Here is an 18,441-nt window from a genome sequence, read left to right as displayed (position 1 = left end):
CAGCGCGTATTGAGGTGAGTGGGGAGTTCTTGAGAAAGTAATTACTTTGCCATATCCTATGGAGTATTATCCAATTTACCAGCATTAATAATTCTTCTTATGAGTCATTTTACACTTACGACCTCGCAGCTATCCATATCATATAAAAACCCTGCATAAAAAGGAAAAAGAGAAAAGATTACTCTGCTGGTTCGATAACACATGCCAGTTAGAGAACTTTTGTCTGAACACCATAATCAATATTAAAATCAATATTAGCTCATTTCTTTCTTTGGTCTTCAAAAAAATGATTACTGAAATAGTCATAAAAACTCGAACAATGTAACTCTTCATTCCATTGTTCTTAATTTTTCAATGGGAAAATGCGTTCCGATTAATTTTACGTTGCAGTTTTGAGAGGGATACTTTCTTCATTTGGTCTCTGTGAGTCTGTGCGCACGCACATGTGTCTGTGTAGGCACGGAGGTGACGGGAAGTGCATCTTTTGGCCCCAGGGATTAAGCCTCTCTCCAGAGTCTTGCTGTTGTCAGTGTTTGGGAGGGGGAAAAAAGGCACAGCAGAAGGAATTTCAGACAGAGTCGGCCCCTTGTGTTCTGCGGTTCTTGTGCTTTGTAGAACTGGTCACTGAGATTTAGCATCAAAGAGAAATTTCTGAAGCTTCTTCCTTATCACAAATGATTCACACAGTGACGTAGGGGAATACAGATTAGATTTCCCTTTGAATAGATGATTCAAATCTGGCTTGGAACAACGTTTTTTAACTTCAAGGCAGCCTCTTGAATGCAAGTTGATAACCTTTATGAGTTTAAAAGTGCACCAACTGTGTATAACTTGTAGTTAGACTATTTTAAGACTTAAGACACATGGATATGTGAGTACGTATTTACAAAACCATTTTGAGATAGTTTTGTTAGTCATCCATGCAATAACTACGGGCTTCAGAAGATCAGCCATAAGCCAAACCACTGTATTTTTGAAAAATTATACTGTTTACTTTCTTTTGCCATTTCTAGCCAGATATAGTGATGGATTATTTTGGGTTTTGTCTTTTTGGCATATTTCTGTTGACTTGAAGTATAAATGATGGTCACTGCCCCAGAATTAATAAAACAAGAAAGATAAGTGTTTTATAGTGTAAATTCATGCATTTAGGAATTAATAGCATTAATTTTTGATGCTGTTTTGGGACTGAAGATTGAAAGTGTCAGTGGAAGCTTTGACTATATTAAACAATACCAGGATGAATGTAAGTCATGAGTATAATGAAGCTCTAAGACGGCAAATATGAGCCTAGATATATGAGATAAAATATTTTTAGTAGGAAGAACTGACCACTTTTTTTTTCCCAGAGGTCTGCTAGTACAGGGTCTGCAGGGACCCAAGCCACTATCACGTTTTCCTTGCCTACAGCCAATAGCAACTGCAATGCCCCACTGATGCTTTGCCCTGTTTCTTTACCACCACATCAGCTCAATACTGTATTTGCCATGAATATTCCTTATTTTGGCAGGCATAAGTATATCTAAGTATCTACGTATAGTGATGAGATAGCACACAGATGTGTTCAGCAGCATGAGACTGAGACATGACTCCCCTTTACATACATTTAAGAATTCCTTATTTTGTATTGTGTTCTATGGCAAAAACTCTGAAAATCACTTTTTGAAAAATAATTTGCTTGGTCAGCCCTTTACCTGTGCATTAAATACACATGCAAGCTGCAGTCATTAGCAGCACTGTGTTCCGTTCATGTTATGAATCCTTTAAGACATTATCTTACACTTGATCTGCACATTCTGGTCACTGAGTACACAGGGGTCGTCCCGAGACTTTTATTAGTCCTTTTATGGACTAAAGAGCCAAATCGTTATTCTGTTAGTTAGCCTCTATTAGTCACATTCTCAAACGCCACATCGTTTCTGATGGACAAGAGAAATAATACTTAGGCTTTCAATTTTTCACGCTATGGTAAAACTTCAGCCCGTAATGGCAATTACCATTGTCAGTGTATAAGATAGCAGTAAAGCTACGCTGGGCTACTATTTATAGCTCTGGTCACCCATGTACATGGCCTTTATTTGGAACAATGTGGGGAAAAGCTGGTTTCCAAGATCATAAAGAATACAGTAAGTCTACCCTATAAAAACAGACAAAAAAAAAAAAAGTCTTTACCTCTTTGTTACTCTGAACACATTGGGAAAGCACCAATAATTATTGTATCTGTCTTGCTTACGCAGCGTAAGCAAGACATTTTTGAAAACTCCATAGCTGAATATCAATAGGGGCAGAAAATTAAATAGTCTAGGAATGTTTGACTATGACCCAATTCCACTGCAGAAAATCAATTTCTTGGTTAAGTAATGTTTGCTAGCATGACCAATAAAACTCATTAAAGAAAAAAGATTGAAATTTCTTATCATTGCAAAGCTGTACTAAGATAAGAAAAATCAAATTTTTTTTTCAATTAAAATAAATTTTGCTATATTTAAAAAATATTTTTAAGTGAAAATTATTGAATATTTCCAGCATGTATTTTTCCCCACGGTTATTAAAAATTAAACAAAACAAAATTAAATATGCCTTATTTTATACCCTTAATCCACATCCAATGGAAGCTCTGATGTTGTACCAAGAATGAAAAACCTATCATTATCCCACACTGGAGTTTGAGTTAAGTTTTGCACTCTTCTTCTTTAACTTTTAAAGCAGCTTTATATTTTTATGTTTCACTGAAAGAGCAACCAGGCTGCTTATGTATATGCCTGAACTGTGGAAGCCAGGACCTGAGTGCCTGCCTTGGACGCATCCCAATCCACACACCAGCCGTCTTCCATGTCCTAGTTTTTGTGGAAAGGAAAACTGGGTCAAAATGGACTCTGACAAAGATCCCAGTAAGGACTTCCTCGCTCACTGTAGCGCAGGCTCCAAGTCAATGCCTGTGCATCTTGTGCCCGGCAACAAAACTGAGGCTGCGAGAATTTCACGTGAGAAATTCATCAGGATTTCATTCTGACTGGGCCTAGATGAAAAGCTAAAGAGGGATACAGGACCTGCAGGAAAAGCTTTCAGAAAAAACAGCTTGAAAGCTGAGGTGCTGTACGCTCACTTTTGTGTTCAAACAGTGCAAGGAATGTATCTTGGGCTGATTTATGGGAGGTGGTACAGGCAGACATGCCAGGTGGTAGGAATCTGAGGGCTGATGGTCTGTCATCAGTGAGGCCTGAATTCTGCTTAATCTTCCACTTTCTACAGCTGAGCCAAAATTGGTCGGATGACTGATCTCAGGTTACGTTAAAATATTTGGATGTTGGCTGTGGCAGTTCAGGAGCGGACACCTTCCTCTTTCAGCCATCTCTGCTTTGGGAGTGAGGACCTTCAGAAAAAGGCTAGGACCAGGAACCGAAGGCAGCATCTGCTTTAGCTGTTCTATCTAAATGGATCGTCATCCTTGAGTTAATGCTGACAGAGGGGTTTTCTGGGCAGCCTGGTGCTGAAGATGTGGAGGATGCTAAGGTCTTTCCTTTTGAATGTGCAAATTCCAGATCTCTCTCTCTCTCTCTCTCTCTCCCTTCCTTTCTCTTCACACAGTTTTCAGCTGAAAACTACTAAAATCTCAGGAATCAAATATTTTAGCAAATTTATTTTTGTTTGGTTTTTTTTGTCGTTTGTTTGTTTTTGTTTGTTTTAACTGGACATGTCTGTAGTTTTGTCTTTAATCCTTGTTCCACACCTTTGGCAATTTGCTTATTTAATTTCTATAATGTACATGTCTAGTCACATATGACAAGAAGATGAATCCAATATCTGAATTTTGTGTTGCTTGTTCTTCTAACGTAGGCTTAGCTGTCCTGTACTCTTTTCCTCCTGGTGGACAGACCTACGCAAGCTGTCATTCTCTAAACTCTTCTGAATGTCCTTGAAACATTTGCATTGAAAGTGGTCACGGAGCCTCTCTATGCTGAAATCATAACCTTAAAACTCCCTGGGAATTTTCTGTCTCGTGTAGGGCTGCAGGAACTTGTGGGCACCACCCACAAGTGGTGGATTCCCAAGAGGCAACAGAAATGAGAGTGCATTGGACCTGTTTGGCAGATAAAAGCATCCCTCTTCTTTATTTTGTAGCTGAGCCCCTCAGGACCTGAGGCGATTTGGGCAGAGGCTTGTCAGACTCAAGTGGTGATACCAAACTAGGTTCTAGAGGCTTCACTCTGAAAAGTCTTTTCTCCTCTGCAGACTTTCTCCAAGTTTCGTTTATATTTTCACTTCATTCTCTTCCACCCAATAATCTTTCTCTTGCCTTCCTCTCTTCCTCGGCTCCATCCCCTTCTCCTCAACAGACTTTGTCTTATTAGCTAATAAATTCCTGACACAGATCCATAAATTTACATACCAATCTCTGGCATGAACAGCTAGTTTCTCCCTGGAGCTAATTTGGCGCTTGGCGACCATTATTCTCTCCAGTCTGTTCCTGTGTTACATCCTCCTACCTCAGAGTTTCCCAGGCCACTGAGCGCTGGTATCACCGTCAGAGGCTGTAATCCTTTCTGGCCCTCTGCTCTTCAGAAAATTGATTAATTGAACAAGCAATTTCTGCATTCCCCTGGCCACAGGAATCAGTGGTTGTTCCTGACAATTGTACGAATGGCGGAAGCCCATTTTGAACCTCATGTAACCCTCATAACACAATGTAACTCTTAATCTCTTCTCCCTGATGTACTGTAGTTAATTAGAATGTGAGCCCTTGATTGGAGCCATGGCTTTTACATTTTAATATAAATTCACTCAGTCATAGTCATCAGCTAGTCCAGATGACAACTTTGAAATGTCAGTGTAACTCTTAACTTCCTTGTATGGACTCTTTTTTTAACTTTTTTTTTTATTTATTTAAATGCGGCATAGTGAATACTGATCCTTTTCTAAGAAGTGTTGCGTAATTCCATAATGTAGTTTATTGCACAGGTAGCTCTCCCTCTGTCTTTTTCCAGGATTTTAATGTTTGACTTTGCAGTGTTAGAATTTCTAATATTTATGTGTAATGCAACTGCCGTTTTAATATGATGATTATATTAATATGATGCTAAGATTTTATTCATAAGCAATAAGATCAAGAAAAACAAGACCTGACTTGGCATATGAACTGTATTTCAATCCTATTACAGATATGCATTAAGTTTCAATCTTTTATTGCTCAGTATAATATCGTTAAGGAGACATAATAGGAGCAACACAGTCAAATATATTTTTGAGCACTGTTCAGTTTACTAACGATTTATTTCTGATAGGTGTGCAGCAGGTCAAGAATAATTTTCATGATGTTGAATACAAAATGAAGAATGGGTCTCTGACTCTCATTTGTGCTGTAAGTAAAAGTCTAGGTGCAGATTAGAAATTAACCAAACTATAACATATTATCCAGGATCTTATATTGTGTTTTGGAGTTATCTGTGTCCTGCTGCTTATTTTCTTGTATTGGGCCCATGCATATGTACCATGTAAGTTGTGCTACCCACTGCAAGTGTAAAGTTATTCTGCTTTCTTTCAAAACTTCTACAAAGTGGATGTCTTAAGTTGAAAAGGCAGAGAGATCTTTCATGCTTCATCCCTTTTTTCAGAAATATATGTATTTAGATGATTTGTATTTGCTTTCTTGATTATATTCAAATAGTATAGTATTTTTTCAGTGGGAAATTAATAGGGGAAAGTTATTGTGACTAGAGATCTCTCAAATCTGGTCACTGAACAAGGGAACTTAAAGAAGTTTCTGTGCTTTTAGTGATACTCCATTTATACAAAGATCACATCTATCACCTCTTTGATCCTGTCTTAAACACCCGTGATGGGAGATTGCATATGGAATTTAGCTGTTTGGTACTTTTGGTGATGCCTATGTCGTTCTTCTAACACAAGGTCTGTTTTGCTTGGAAAACGCTTGATTCAGAAAAAGCTTTTGAGGACCTTGGTGTCTGCTGATGTTTTTTAATTTCTGACTACAATAATTGCCACATGGTTCCACTCTGCCTGTGCAGGTAGTTAAAGAGTAGACCTAGCTTGCATCTACGGATATTTATATCTTAGATCTTTCACTTCTTAAAACGTGAAATTACTTGATCACACGTAAAGAATCCATAGAAACTTGTCTTCCTTACAGTTCTATTTGTCCTTGTCCTAAGGAAACAAAACTTTTGCTTCCTTTGGACCTCATCTTTTATGATGCATCGTGTGGGCTGGTCAAAAAGATGAGCACAGTGAACCATGAGAGAGAAGAACAAGGGACCTGAATTACAGTGTTCATTAAACCATTTGGTATTCAGATATGGTTATGCTGGGGTTCACATGCTTCTCATCAAATCACATTTAATTTTAGATGAAATCATAATCATTTTCTTTCTTAATCACAATTGACTAGTGGGATCCAGTCTGGCGAAGTCCCTAGTGTTGTTTTTTTTTATTGTTTCCTTTCAGGCTGATATCTTGATATAGATTTTGTAAGAAAACAATCCTATCTTGCCACAGTTGTATTTATCTTGATGAAGGAATTGTAAAGTTAATGGATCAACAATTTTGTCAGTGTTCTCTCTTTTTAAAACCAAGGTTGAATAGTAGTGCTATACAATGCAAAGTTCATATTTCTTTTTTAATTAATCCAAAGGGAATGTATTGGTATGATAATGGAATACATTAATGCAGTGTTGGATGACTTGATAATCACTACGTACTAATATTGCAAAAAAGGAAAATGTAACTTCAAGGCTGGTCTAAGAAAATAAGGTCAAATAAATAGCTAGAAAGTTTAGCTGATCTACTGAGTAGGATAAAAGATACTTTTATAATTTTCAAAGGGAATAAAGCCAGGGAAAATGTGGAAGAGTTTTCAAGCAACAGAAAATATCCATCGTATGAAGAGGAGTTAAATTTCACAGAAATTACTTACAGCAGGTCTTTACAATGCTTACTTTTTTTTCTTTGAAAAGCCTGACGATTATACGAGGCTTTTTTTGAGCAAATGCGTTGAAAGCAGTGTTTACCCCATTCCTGCTAAGTCTTTGAGCCCGGTATTACGTAATGGATAAGTATATCTGATGCTCGGAGCCTGCCTCTTGGCACAGGCATGCAGGTGTAATGTAGGCGAGATGAATACAATCTCTGGCAATAGCTAAGCAAATCTGTTTCAGTCCTAATTTCACTGGTGAATATGGTACTCAGTGAGACTGAAGAACATTTTCCATATCTAATATTTTAGCCTCTTGTTAGAAGAATGAAACCCAAACCACGTTGTTAGCCACCGGAAAGACTGGTATGCTAGAGAGGAGCCAGTTGGACTAAGCTGGTGGGGAATTTGAGGATGAATGAGTGGGTAAAAGAATTCACATGGTTGTCCCAACGTAACTGGGGTTGGGTGTCTCTCGTTTGGTGTCTGGCACATTGTAGCAAGGTCTCTCCACTCACAGAAAATTAATTTTTTGCAAAGAGCGCACAGAGGAGCAGGAGGTATGCTTTTCTTTAAAGGCACATCTCCTCCAGCTTTGTTGTTAGGACACTCCCCCTAAATGCGTGCGGTCTGGGCTCAATTTTCTCCACCTGAGGAGACTCAAACCACCGCCTCTCTCTGCAGAACATCCAAAGCTATTTGAAATTGGAGCAAATGGAGTAACTTGCAGCCCTCCCTGCTGAAGCAGACACACACTACAAAGACTTCACTGGGTTCAGAAGAGAGTCAGAGTAAGCCTAGTTTGAAGCAGTAGGGAAGCCTGAAACCTCACGCCTGCTTCACAGACTGCCATCGTACTTTATACAAGGATATTTCATTGAAAGTTCACAGTTAATAGACACTGAGGATAAAGCTCTGGATACCACAGGCAGGGCTGACACTGCCTCTTTCCTTTCCCCCTTTTCCCCATGCTCTAGTTTGTAAGTAAGAACATCTGAAATTTCCTGTTTTATGGCCCTACTTAACAAACTTGTAATTCTGTCAAACTTCAGCTGCATGGATTGAATTTCTTCGCACAGTCAGCCTTTTGTGCCAGGGATAGGCATTTACCTCTTCCTGTGCAAACATTTCAAAAGTTGGCTTTCAAATTAGGGAAATGCTGACTCAAAAAGTTCCTGACTAGAGCTAAGCATCTGGAACAGCAATAAAGGGGAGGCTGGGACTGGCTGGAGAAATGCGTCACAGATGGGGACAGGGAAGATTTTGCTTCAGTTTGAGGTAGAAAACCAAGTCATAGGCCTAGGGCAACTGAGACTGAAGGAAAGAGATGAGATGAACCCTGGGGAGAAAGGAAATCTGGCTTCAAGCAAGAAAATGTTTGAATTAGGAGGCAGCCATGTGAATGCGCAGGGAATGAGAAAGAGAGCCAGTGATAAGTGAAAGAATTGGAGCTGGGAAATTCCCTCTTGTGTTTTCATCCATGTCTTTCAGGAAGGGGTGAGGCAAGACAGGAGAGATTGGGAACAGGTATTTGCCTTCTCCCTTGGCGTCATGGCCGGAAGCTGCCAACTGTTTATTTCTACCTCCTTTTCTCTTCCCTTCTCTCCTCTCCGTTCCCCCAGAGTAAGCCACGGATCAGCCTCCTTTTAGGTTTTCTAGATATGGTAATGCCTGTGAAGAGTTGCTATTTCCTGCTTGAACAGGACCTTACATTTTTTGTAAGCCCAGTACCAACGTAGACGGCAAGTCTGACTCCTGGGATGCCAGGATTATGCCTGTATTTCACAAAGATTAAGTATGACGCTCTTAAATAAAATGCTTTGTAGGGGTGAATTATAACTTCTTTTCATATTTATATCAGGTGCCTGTTCCCTCATGAGTAACTTCCTCCTCATCTGAAGCCAAATTATCTGAATTTTACCACCCCAGGCAAAGGTCTCATCAAAGCAGTCTCTCTCACCTGCATTTTTACAAATTGATTGTAGAAGGCGATCAGGTTTGTCAAGCACAATTTGCCTGCGGTGAATCCCTGCTGGTTTTTCCCAATCACGTGCTTCGTTTGACTTTTGGTAGCCCCCGGGAGGATTCATTCCATAACTTTCCCAGGGGCTGAAGTTAGATTGATGGGCCTATAATTTCCTGGATCCTCCTCTCAGCTCTTCTTGTCGATGGGGGTGACATTAGCCGTCGTTCAGTCTTCTGGGCTGTCCCCCGATCTCCACGACTTCCCAAAGATGAAATACCGTATTAGCTCAAATTATCACTGACAATGATTTATTGCCAAAGCTGATTATTTTGCATGTAAAAATTTGTTTCCACATCCTCCCAAAATTTCCCTTAAAGTCAATGTTTTGGGAAAAGATTCCTGTCATTCAATTAATTTTAATGTGAATATCACAGCAAGCAAATTTAAAACATGTAAACACAACCATACTTGAGAATACTGTAAGTGATTAACAGGGTGAATGATACAACTGGAGAAATTAGCATCATTGCTGTAAATGAAGTGCCCCGGACACTATATTTCTTTCTCCAGCTGCAACACGTCTATGTTACACCACGGTTTTGATATAGTAATTGTACATCAACAAACACTCAGTAAGTTGACTCATTATTTTTGTACTATATTATTGCTCGGTAGTCAAAACACTCTATAAAGTGCCCTTACATATACGCCTTTATATTTTCCAAATGTCTTTGCAGCAGACCTTCTTTAATTATGTAAGTAATGTTTGAAGTTGCTCCTAGCCTTTGGGACTTGAGTCAACAACTTGCCTCTGGTTAAGAAAGAAAAAAAAAAAAAAAAGAAAAGTTAAAATATTCTAGTTCTAATTTCTCTTTCCTAACCCTAGAGATATTTTTTTTTTCTTGTTGAACCACATAACAAATCCCGTGTTACCACCACAAAGAGATGGAAACTTACTTCTCTCTCTATAAATATGACGTAGACGTATATATTTTTTTACTCACCTTCACTCCCTATCACAATTCAGACAAGAGTAATGCCAGTGCTCTAGATCCCTGCTTTCATGTGCAATATAGGATTATGTGGAGCAGAGTTCAAGACATACTGGCTATTCTGGAAATATCTCACTGGATAATTACTTAGTGTTCTGATTTTGTAGCATTTATTTTGCGTTGCTTCTCTATCTGTCTAGCTGCACATCTCAAGAAATTGAATTTCATAAGCAAGATTTCATGATTTTTTTAATCAATATTTCAAAAACCTTTATTGCTACCCCATAAGATGACATTCATCTTAAGCAAATTTAAAAATGAAAAGCTGGTTTCACACCTTAACTTAATGGACAGCTGATAGCCCTTGGACAACATGAGGTGAATTTTGCCCTGGAGGTGCCTGTCTTCCCTTATGGCTGCAGAAGGAGTCCTAACAACTTGATTAGCTTTATGTAAACCAAAACTTTTTGATGGCTAAAGTTTGGTGAACAAACCTATGTTTTTTCCCCTTATGCATCACTCGCTTATTGCTTTAGTAGTTTTAATAAAAATAGACTTTTTTCCTGAGCTGATCCAGTTAATCTGAGCCCTGTCAAGTTAATGCAAATGTCCCTTAAATTCTGGAATTTGCGTGAATCATTGCTCATACTGTGTCTTTTACCTTCCTTCCTTTATTTTGTTTAGTTTAGTTTTTCTCTTTGTAAAATGAATGCAGGTACCTTTTTGCTAAAGCAGTAACTGATACTAATTTTACAAGAAAATTGCAAGTTCTTAGTATTTCTTATGAGAGGCTCACACACCAAATACCCCAAACCATTGTTCCCAAGTCACCATTTGGTATTTCTGTGCTTTGCAGCTCTTCAAATAAGCTGGCAGTTAAACTCCTGCTAAAAGTCCTACTTTGTGTCTTTGTACTTACTACATTTTGTCTGATATTTCAATAAATTTTTATAGGAATTTTGTGGGTGGACACATTTAGCAGCTGTACTTTTTTTAGTGGCAAATGATATTTTCATTCAACTCCATTGCTAAGAGATGCTCCTAGGATGTACGTGTAATAAATTGAGGAATTCGCAGCTGTGGAGGCAATTTAGTTATTTCTGTGTTGCGATGTAATTTTATTTTTCTTTTATTAGGCTTCTGTTATAGTATGATAATTGAAAAAAAAATCAATATCCTCCTACAATATATAAAACTATGCATTTTCTACTTACAGGGTTTGTTTTTTAACTGAAGCAGAAATCAATATGTACCAAGCTTTACATGGTAAATTATTGTGTCTCGGAAAAGATTTAGCTTGGAAGAATCATAAAATAAAAAACATTAAAATTTGTTGCTTCTGAGCAGCGGTCTCCTTGCCTGTTCACAGAGTCATCTCAGGCCCAATTTGGTAGTTATTTAAGATCTGAATAGCTATTTAAAATTATTAAAAGGACATTTCATTATCCTTGGTGGTTTGGTGTTGTTTAAACTTTTAATTAAAGTAAATGGATTCATCACTGTATACACTCTTATTCATGTTTGCTTGCTAATTTAGGAACTGCTAAGACTTAAGAAGCTTATATGTATATAAATTAAAATCTGATGATCAAAATTCCTCCACTCCATAGCCTGGAGAAGAGAAGGCTCCGGGGAGACCTTAGAGCCCCTTCCAGTCCCTAAAGGGGCTCCAGGAAAGCTGGGGAGGGACTCTGGATCAGGGAGGGGAGTGACAGGACGAGGTGTAATGGTTTTAAACAGAAAGAGTGGGGATTTAAATTAGATATCAGAAAGAAATTTTTGACTATGAGAACGGTGAGGCCCTGGCCCAGGTTGCCCAGAGAAGCTGTGGCTGCCCCGTCCCTGGAGGTGCCCAAGGCCAGGCTGGACGGGGCTTTGAGCAACCTGGTCTGGTGGAAGGTGTCCCTGCCCAGGGCAGGGGGGTGGAACTGGATGATCTTTAAGGTCCCTTCCAACCCAAACCATTCTGTGATTCTATGATTCTATCAGATAAATCAAGGCGGTTTAATATTTCCTCTGAAAAAGACAATACCTGGAAACAAAAAGGATCTTATTAGATTAATTGATAAAGCACATACTATTAGAGCTAGTTTTTAATTAATTAGTTCTGGATGTATTTGAATGGAAAACAGTGAATTACTCTAATTCCTCTGGGAGCGAGGAACTGCCATACAAAGTGATAACTTCTTTAGAAATTGTAGTGCTACTCATTATATTTGAGGAGACCAATGATCATTAATTAGGTGACCACATGTCCTGTCCAAGAGGCTCTTGCTTACAATTGTTGCCGTGGCAACCAGGGTCAGCTGACCAGGGTATTTACCCTGTGGAAGGGTTGCACCTGTGGGGAAGAGGGGACAGGCCAGGTGACCCAAACTGACCAATAGGGTGTCCCGTCCTATCTGCCATGCTCAGTATAAAAGCTGGGGCATGGAGAGGGCAGCCCTTCTTTAATGGCTCTTTTCAGTGACTGACATCTGAGGAGGGCTCTGTCTGTTTGTCTGCTTTTTTTCCTGATCCATGTATTCTTGAAGCCAGATCTGCAACCCAGTTCCCATCCGTTGCTGAGTCCTATCTGGAACTTCCCCGGTGCCATCTTCCTGGGAACTTGATACGGTTTTTTATATATATTTTATCTCTTTCGTTATTTCTTTTTTTTATTTTATTTTATTATTAATATTTCATTAAAGTAGTTTAGTTTCTTTCTAAACTCATAAATCTCTTTATCTCTCTCATTCCTCTCCTTGGAGTGAGAGGTGGGGGGAGAGCATCTGTCATCTCATCACCCTTAGGCCTAAGTATGTGACTTTTTGACCCTTGCGCTTGGCAATGCTGGTATCGTTACTGTCTTCTCCATTCTCTATCTCTTTTCTTTCCTTTGAATAGAAGATGAACTGTAGGCAAATTAGTTAAGTGGACACTAAACATTTTGCTTTGGTGATGGAAAACTGAGCTGAGTGTGATTAATTGAAATATAAAAATAAACACACAAAATATGGGCTCAATCTCGTGTTTGGTATGCTGAATTTGTCAGAACCATAGCTGTTACTTATTTTTCAGCTAAATTTTAAACAAAACTATAAGCCCGTGTTCTGCGGAAACATTCTATGTAGGACCACTTCCCCTAAGAAAATAGTTTGAATATTTCAGAGACACCCCCTCTCCCTACATCTGTTTTAAATTCTATGCATTTCAGGAATGTAGTGTAGTGTTTATATGTATTTTGGCCCAAGGGTTTATATCAGAGTCTTTTTATTAGGATCTAAGTGGAAAAAAACATGAGAAAGATGAGCTTTTGTTCACATGTGATTTTTTTGTAAGTCTGGCAACAGGGTCTCCCAATATCATTATGTCAAATTAATGGATATTATTTGTGTTTAGGAACAACTTCACTGCTCTGATGACATTGCAGTCCTGACACGGGAGCAAAGATATTCTCTATCCTCTTGCACCCAATCGACTCCCTTCAGCAGATGCAGGTAAACGTGTCTGAAATGAAGGAATTGTTCCTATCTTCATAAATGTCTAAATTAGGAACTGACCTTCCTGATTCTCTGGTCTGACCTGCTTTACAGCAAGAACCGTAAAATTTCATGCAGTAACACCTTCCTCAGATCTAACTTGAGCCTTTACAACAACTGTTGGCAGATGTCTGTATATTCAGGTGAGTAACAAAGCCTCCCTGCATTGGCATTAAGATCACATCCTTTACTTTTCGTCTAGCTATATGAGGGATAACCCATCATTTCAGGAGCTCCTGTACAGTATGCAGAGAAGATATATATGTGTAATTTTTAGACCCAATGTATTAAGTAAAAATCTAGAGTGCTCAAAGTTAAAAATAGAAAGGTGCTGATATTTTGATTTTTTTTTTCCTGTGTTACAGGTAACTGAAATGAAAGTGAGCACATAGGGCAGAAGACTGAACATAAAATGTTTATCTTAAGCAATGCTACAAAATGTTTTCCTAAAACTAAGCTAAACCTCACCAGAAGAGCTAAACATCAGAACTGTTGGCCAACGTAATTGTAGTAAAAAACCCCAAATTATTGCTTTAGGTGTAGCTAATTGAGGAATGTTTTATTTTTTTCCGAGTACTTTGATTTTGATGTGTGATATATCCCAGTGTGAAAAATGCGGTTTAGTTAAATTTATTAAATTAAAATTAAATTTATTAAATGAAATTTAATAACTAATATTATTATTAGTTAAATTTATTATCACCTGAGCTTTGGTTGTGCCTCCTCCTCCTTATGTCACGTCACGTTCTCTCCCTTCTGATTGCTGTGACACTGCAGAAAATTAAAGCCTCCTTTGTCTCTAAATGTTGGTGCCCATACAAAACCTGAAATTGGATCATAAGTTACCTGACAGTAAGTCCCAAACAGCCATGGATTTGTAAGTTGAATACTTGTTAACCAGAGTACATGTGAAACAAGAAATACAGATCTAAAAGATATTGTATTTTGTTATGGATTCTTCCTCTTTATTTTTGGTTCCCTTACATCTTTGCTGAGTGCTTAAGCATAGAAAGCAAGTCTGATGCTTAATTTAATCATGACTACCTCACAATATCTAAGTCACTGAATGTGACAGACATAAATGTTCTACACCCCCTAATTTTTTCTTGATAATTTTCTTAATGTAGCTGTCAAGAGGACTGTTTGGGTACTTGTATTTCAGCTGATATAAGTTGCATCTCTTATTCTGTTTCATCCCCTAAACAGACCAAAAAATCAACACTCCAGATGCACAGCATGATAAATTTTATGGGTTAGACAGTAGAAACAGCAAGGATTCTGAAAACTTCAGTAAAAGAAAGGAAATGATAATGCGCTGCAAAGTGCAGAATTAATTGAATTGGGTGGGAGGAAGAGGGGTAAGAGTTCTTAGCTATATTCAAAAGAAGGATTTTCTTTTGGGAACTGAAATTTTATTTATAAACTTCTGAAGTCCTTCTTTCTGTGTAATTTATCCTACTAGTCAAAATTGTGAGTTCATCAGGACGGATAATACTGACCTGCTCAAAAATCCTTTTCTTAATGAAGCTATCTTAAAAGGAGAGAAGTAAATCTCATCTTTCTGTAAAGCTATGATGTTTCAAACAACTTGAAAAGAGACTTTTGACATAGCATAGATTTGGGAAAGACACATAATCACTTGATAAACATCCAAAGTTTAAAACTATTCAAGCAATTAATACATCCTCTTGTTGTTATGGGTGAATCATAATTTCAAAGTTTTCATAATTATTCATGAGAATAGAAATGCAGAAAGAATAAGTTGATTAATCTTTGCTACTTTGGAGCAAGAGAAATTTAAAATGGATATGTAATCCGTTTAGGTTTTCTTTTTCCTTGCTTCTGCTCTAATGAGAAGCAGGTTAATAACATTTTGCCATCTGAGGAATGAACCAGCAGTGTAACCAGCATCCTTTTGGAGTGATTTCAGGATGTGTCTGAAGGAGAATGATTGCTACAGATATCTTTGGTTTTTGTAAAAGTACGCTAGTTGTCTTGGCAGATTCCAAGACATTTTGGGCAACGAGCCTAAAGGCTCCTGTCCGAGCCTAAAGCATTTTGTGTATGTGTAATGGGTGCAAGCACTGCTCGGCAATAGCCAAAATGCCGGTGTTTTATCAATCCAAACAGATCCAACAAATCCAAAAGAGAACACCGCACAGGGTACTATGAAGAAAATTAATTCTGCTGAGACAGACACAGTAGAATATATTTTTGTATTAATATTACTATGAGGGGAGGGCCTCAGTTTAATTTTGAACTTTAACGCTATGAAAGAAGATGACTTCTGGAAGTAAGAAGCCATGGTTTTAGGAACTGAGCTTCTTCAACATTCAGGTTGTGTTTGTTCCTTGCTTTGCGTCAGTCTCATATGAATAGTGACAAGAAATTAAATTACTTTTTTTATATGTGAAAGTAGGATATTGAATTTCAGTTCTCAGTTCTGTGCTTGAAAATGAGTGAAGCTTTGGTCAGACATTATTATTAGAGAAAGGGATGGAAATGCTGGTGAGCGGAGTCCTGCGTGACTAAACTGCAGAGTGTATGTGCAGGTCCCCACCTATCTCCATGCAACATCAACCAGCTAGCTTGCGCAGCTTTCCGTAGGCTGGCTAACCTCACCCTGAAGACAGTCAAGACCTTGTTCCACTGCCTCTCTTGTCAGATCAGAAACTAACAACGAGGAGATTGTTATGAACAAAAGGCTGGAGGTCCTAAACCATCACAGCTACTTCTGTGATCATCACCTGGAAATACTGTTGCGCATACAAGCTTTACAACTGGTTTAACACAAAACAAATAAAAGTGCAAGTATCCTGTCAAAGAAAATGGTACGTTGTCAGGAGAGAGAGGAGATTCAATTTCGGATGTGTGCGACGGTTCACGGCAAAAATCTCGTCCTTCTGGTTTCACTGTTCCAGAAACAGGCATGATCCCAGGAAATGCTGTACAGTAAAGCTGATCGGAAAACAAGTTCTTCCAAGTTGGTACATGGTGGCTTGGAAAAGAAGCCCTAAATACATAGAAATAATTATTAAGGGTGTCGTGGTCAGAAGTTGTTTGTTTTTCTACACCCACTACCATTCCATATACGTTTCTGCAAAGTTTTTGGTTCTTCTAATGTGACGATGACCATAGTAAAGGAATACTTGAGTGTTTCTAAAATAGTCTGGGTGGTAGATCATGAAGTGCAGCTTTTGATGAAATTATGTAATTGATCTAGGTCTGTAGGTGCTGTATGATTGCAATCAGACTGATTCATCTGGTGTTCGCCATACAAAGTAAAAACTTCAGCAATTGCTTTTAGAACACTCAAAGACTTTCTTTCTCATTTTTCACCAGCAAGGTACAGTGTGAGCAAGTACTACGTTGAAAAGCGCTTGCAGGGGTAGTTTGCGCTGACGCTGGAGCATAGAGTAAAGGTACTGCTAACCAGAAAACTTTTATCTAAAAGCTGTTGTTCATGTAATTAAAATAACCAAAAGGTTAATATAAAAAAAAATAATCTTATGTTGTTTAGACTATGATTATCTTTTCTTTCATTTCTAAGTTGCACAAAAGACTAGTCTAAGGCTTGCTGGTTCAGGGTATTTATTAAGTCTAGAAAGAGAGTCTTCAGGAAATACTTTTTTCCTTTTCTTACCGGAGAAGCCATAAATAGTTCACTTGCTTCCCCCAAACAAACAAGTCTCTCAGAAGGGACCCAAATCTTTTGCTTCAGAATGTAGTAAAAAGTGTTCTTTTTTTTTTTTTCCAGACAGAAAGGACGCTGGGGGCTGCAGAAGTCTTCCCAACAAATCCCAGGGATTTACCTCTCGGGTTTTGTACCTGTCGATGGCCAGCCAGAAGCTCATTGTCTCCTTTTCTTTTTGCTCCTCTGCCTCTCTGCTGTCCTGCTGTTTAAAGTCCCGTCTCCCCAGTTTGTGCTGGTTCCAGCAGCAGAACCCCAGAGACTATGGAACCCCTGTGCTTCCTGGAGAATAAGTTGTCCTCAGGTGTTTCATAGAGCTTTATTCCCAGCAAGCCTTGTCAATAATGGATTTTTTGCTGCTTTGGGGATCCCTCCGTAAAGAATTCCTTTCACATTTTGGGAGATTTTTCTCAATTTACTATTTCTTTTGTTGATTCAGAGCAGACTAGTCTGCATTTCAGTTCCTGCTCAAAGGAGAGTTTTGTGTATTTTTATCCACGTCAGAATCCAACCTTTATAAGACAAACAGATTGCTGTGAGACTTCACAGTTATTGCTGTTTAGCTGACTAGATATTGGAATGTTTGTTGAGTTAACCAATTTATTGTAAACTAGATCATACCCCTATTATTTAAAATAAAGCAAAGCCCTGAATTTATCAGCGTGATTTTGATCTACTAGTTTACTAATGTGATAAAATAGCTGAATTTCAGACCAGTTGCTGTGCGAAGTTTAACTTCTACAGTATGAAACTAGGCTTCAATGGTTAAAATGGCACTTCTGCTCGGACTGTTTCCTTCTATTCTCATGGCTTCATATGCCTTCTTTTTAATTTGTTTAACTAAAATTATAATGCACGCAGTAGAAGTTAAGAATTGAAAATCAAATTGCAAATCCTTCTTTCTCCAAGAATTTTCCCTTACCCCTACATCGTTTCCTAGCACAAAACTTTTAATATATTTTTCCCTTTGGTCCCCTTTTAGCACTGAGTATTCTTCCCTTCCCTGAGGAAAAATGTTGTCCTTCTTTGTGTCCCTTGAAGGTTCTGAGCACCATATATCTGTTGTTCCTTTATTTTGTGGACAGGAATACAGGTAGCTGGGAACTACAGAAAGATCTGTGCTGAATATGGTGTCTATCTGCAAAATCAGAATGCAAACTGGGACTTTAGCAAGATGTGGTGATGTGTTTGCGTTTACTTTCCCTGAGAGAAGGCATAGAGGATTAACATTCAGAATAGCAGAGAAGCGTTTGGAAGTGGAATGTGCATGTTTTGGGACATGTAGGTAGCTAATTAATGGTAACAAAACTTGGCTACTCCTCAAAGGCACAGCCCATGAAGGT

General features: G+C 38.4%; 1 long non-coding RNA gene across 1 annotated transcript; it reads left to right on the top strand.

Moving 5' to 3' along the window:
* The first annotated feature begins 13,266 nt into the window (after positions 1-13,266).
* On the top strand, positions 13,267-17,647 carry LOC141744090 (uncharacterized). Its single transcript, XR_012587333.1, has 4 exons — positions 13,267-13,365; positions 13,462-13,550; positions 16,750-16,829; positions 17,165-17,647. It is a non-coding gene; the product is annotated as an uncharacterized LOC141744090 (long non-coding RNA).
* The last annotated feature ends 794 nt before the right edge of the window (positions 17,648-18,441 follow it).

The sequence above is a fragment of the Larus michahellis genome, chromosome 5, assembly GCF_964199755.1.
Source record: "Larus michahellis chromosome 5, bLarMic1.1, whole genome shotgun sequence".
NCBI classification, from domain to species: Eukaryota; Metazoa; Chordata; class Aves; order Charadriiformes; family Laridae; genus Larus; species Larus michahellis.
Note: the sequence above shows the minus strand (reverse complement) of the source record. Positions and strands in the feature narration are given on the sequence as shown.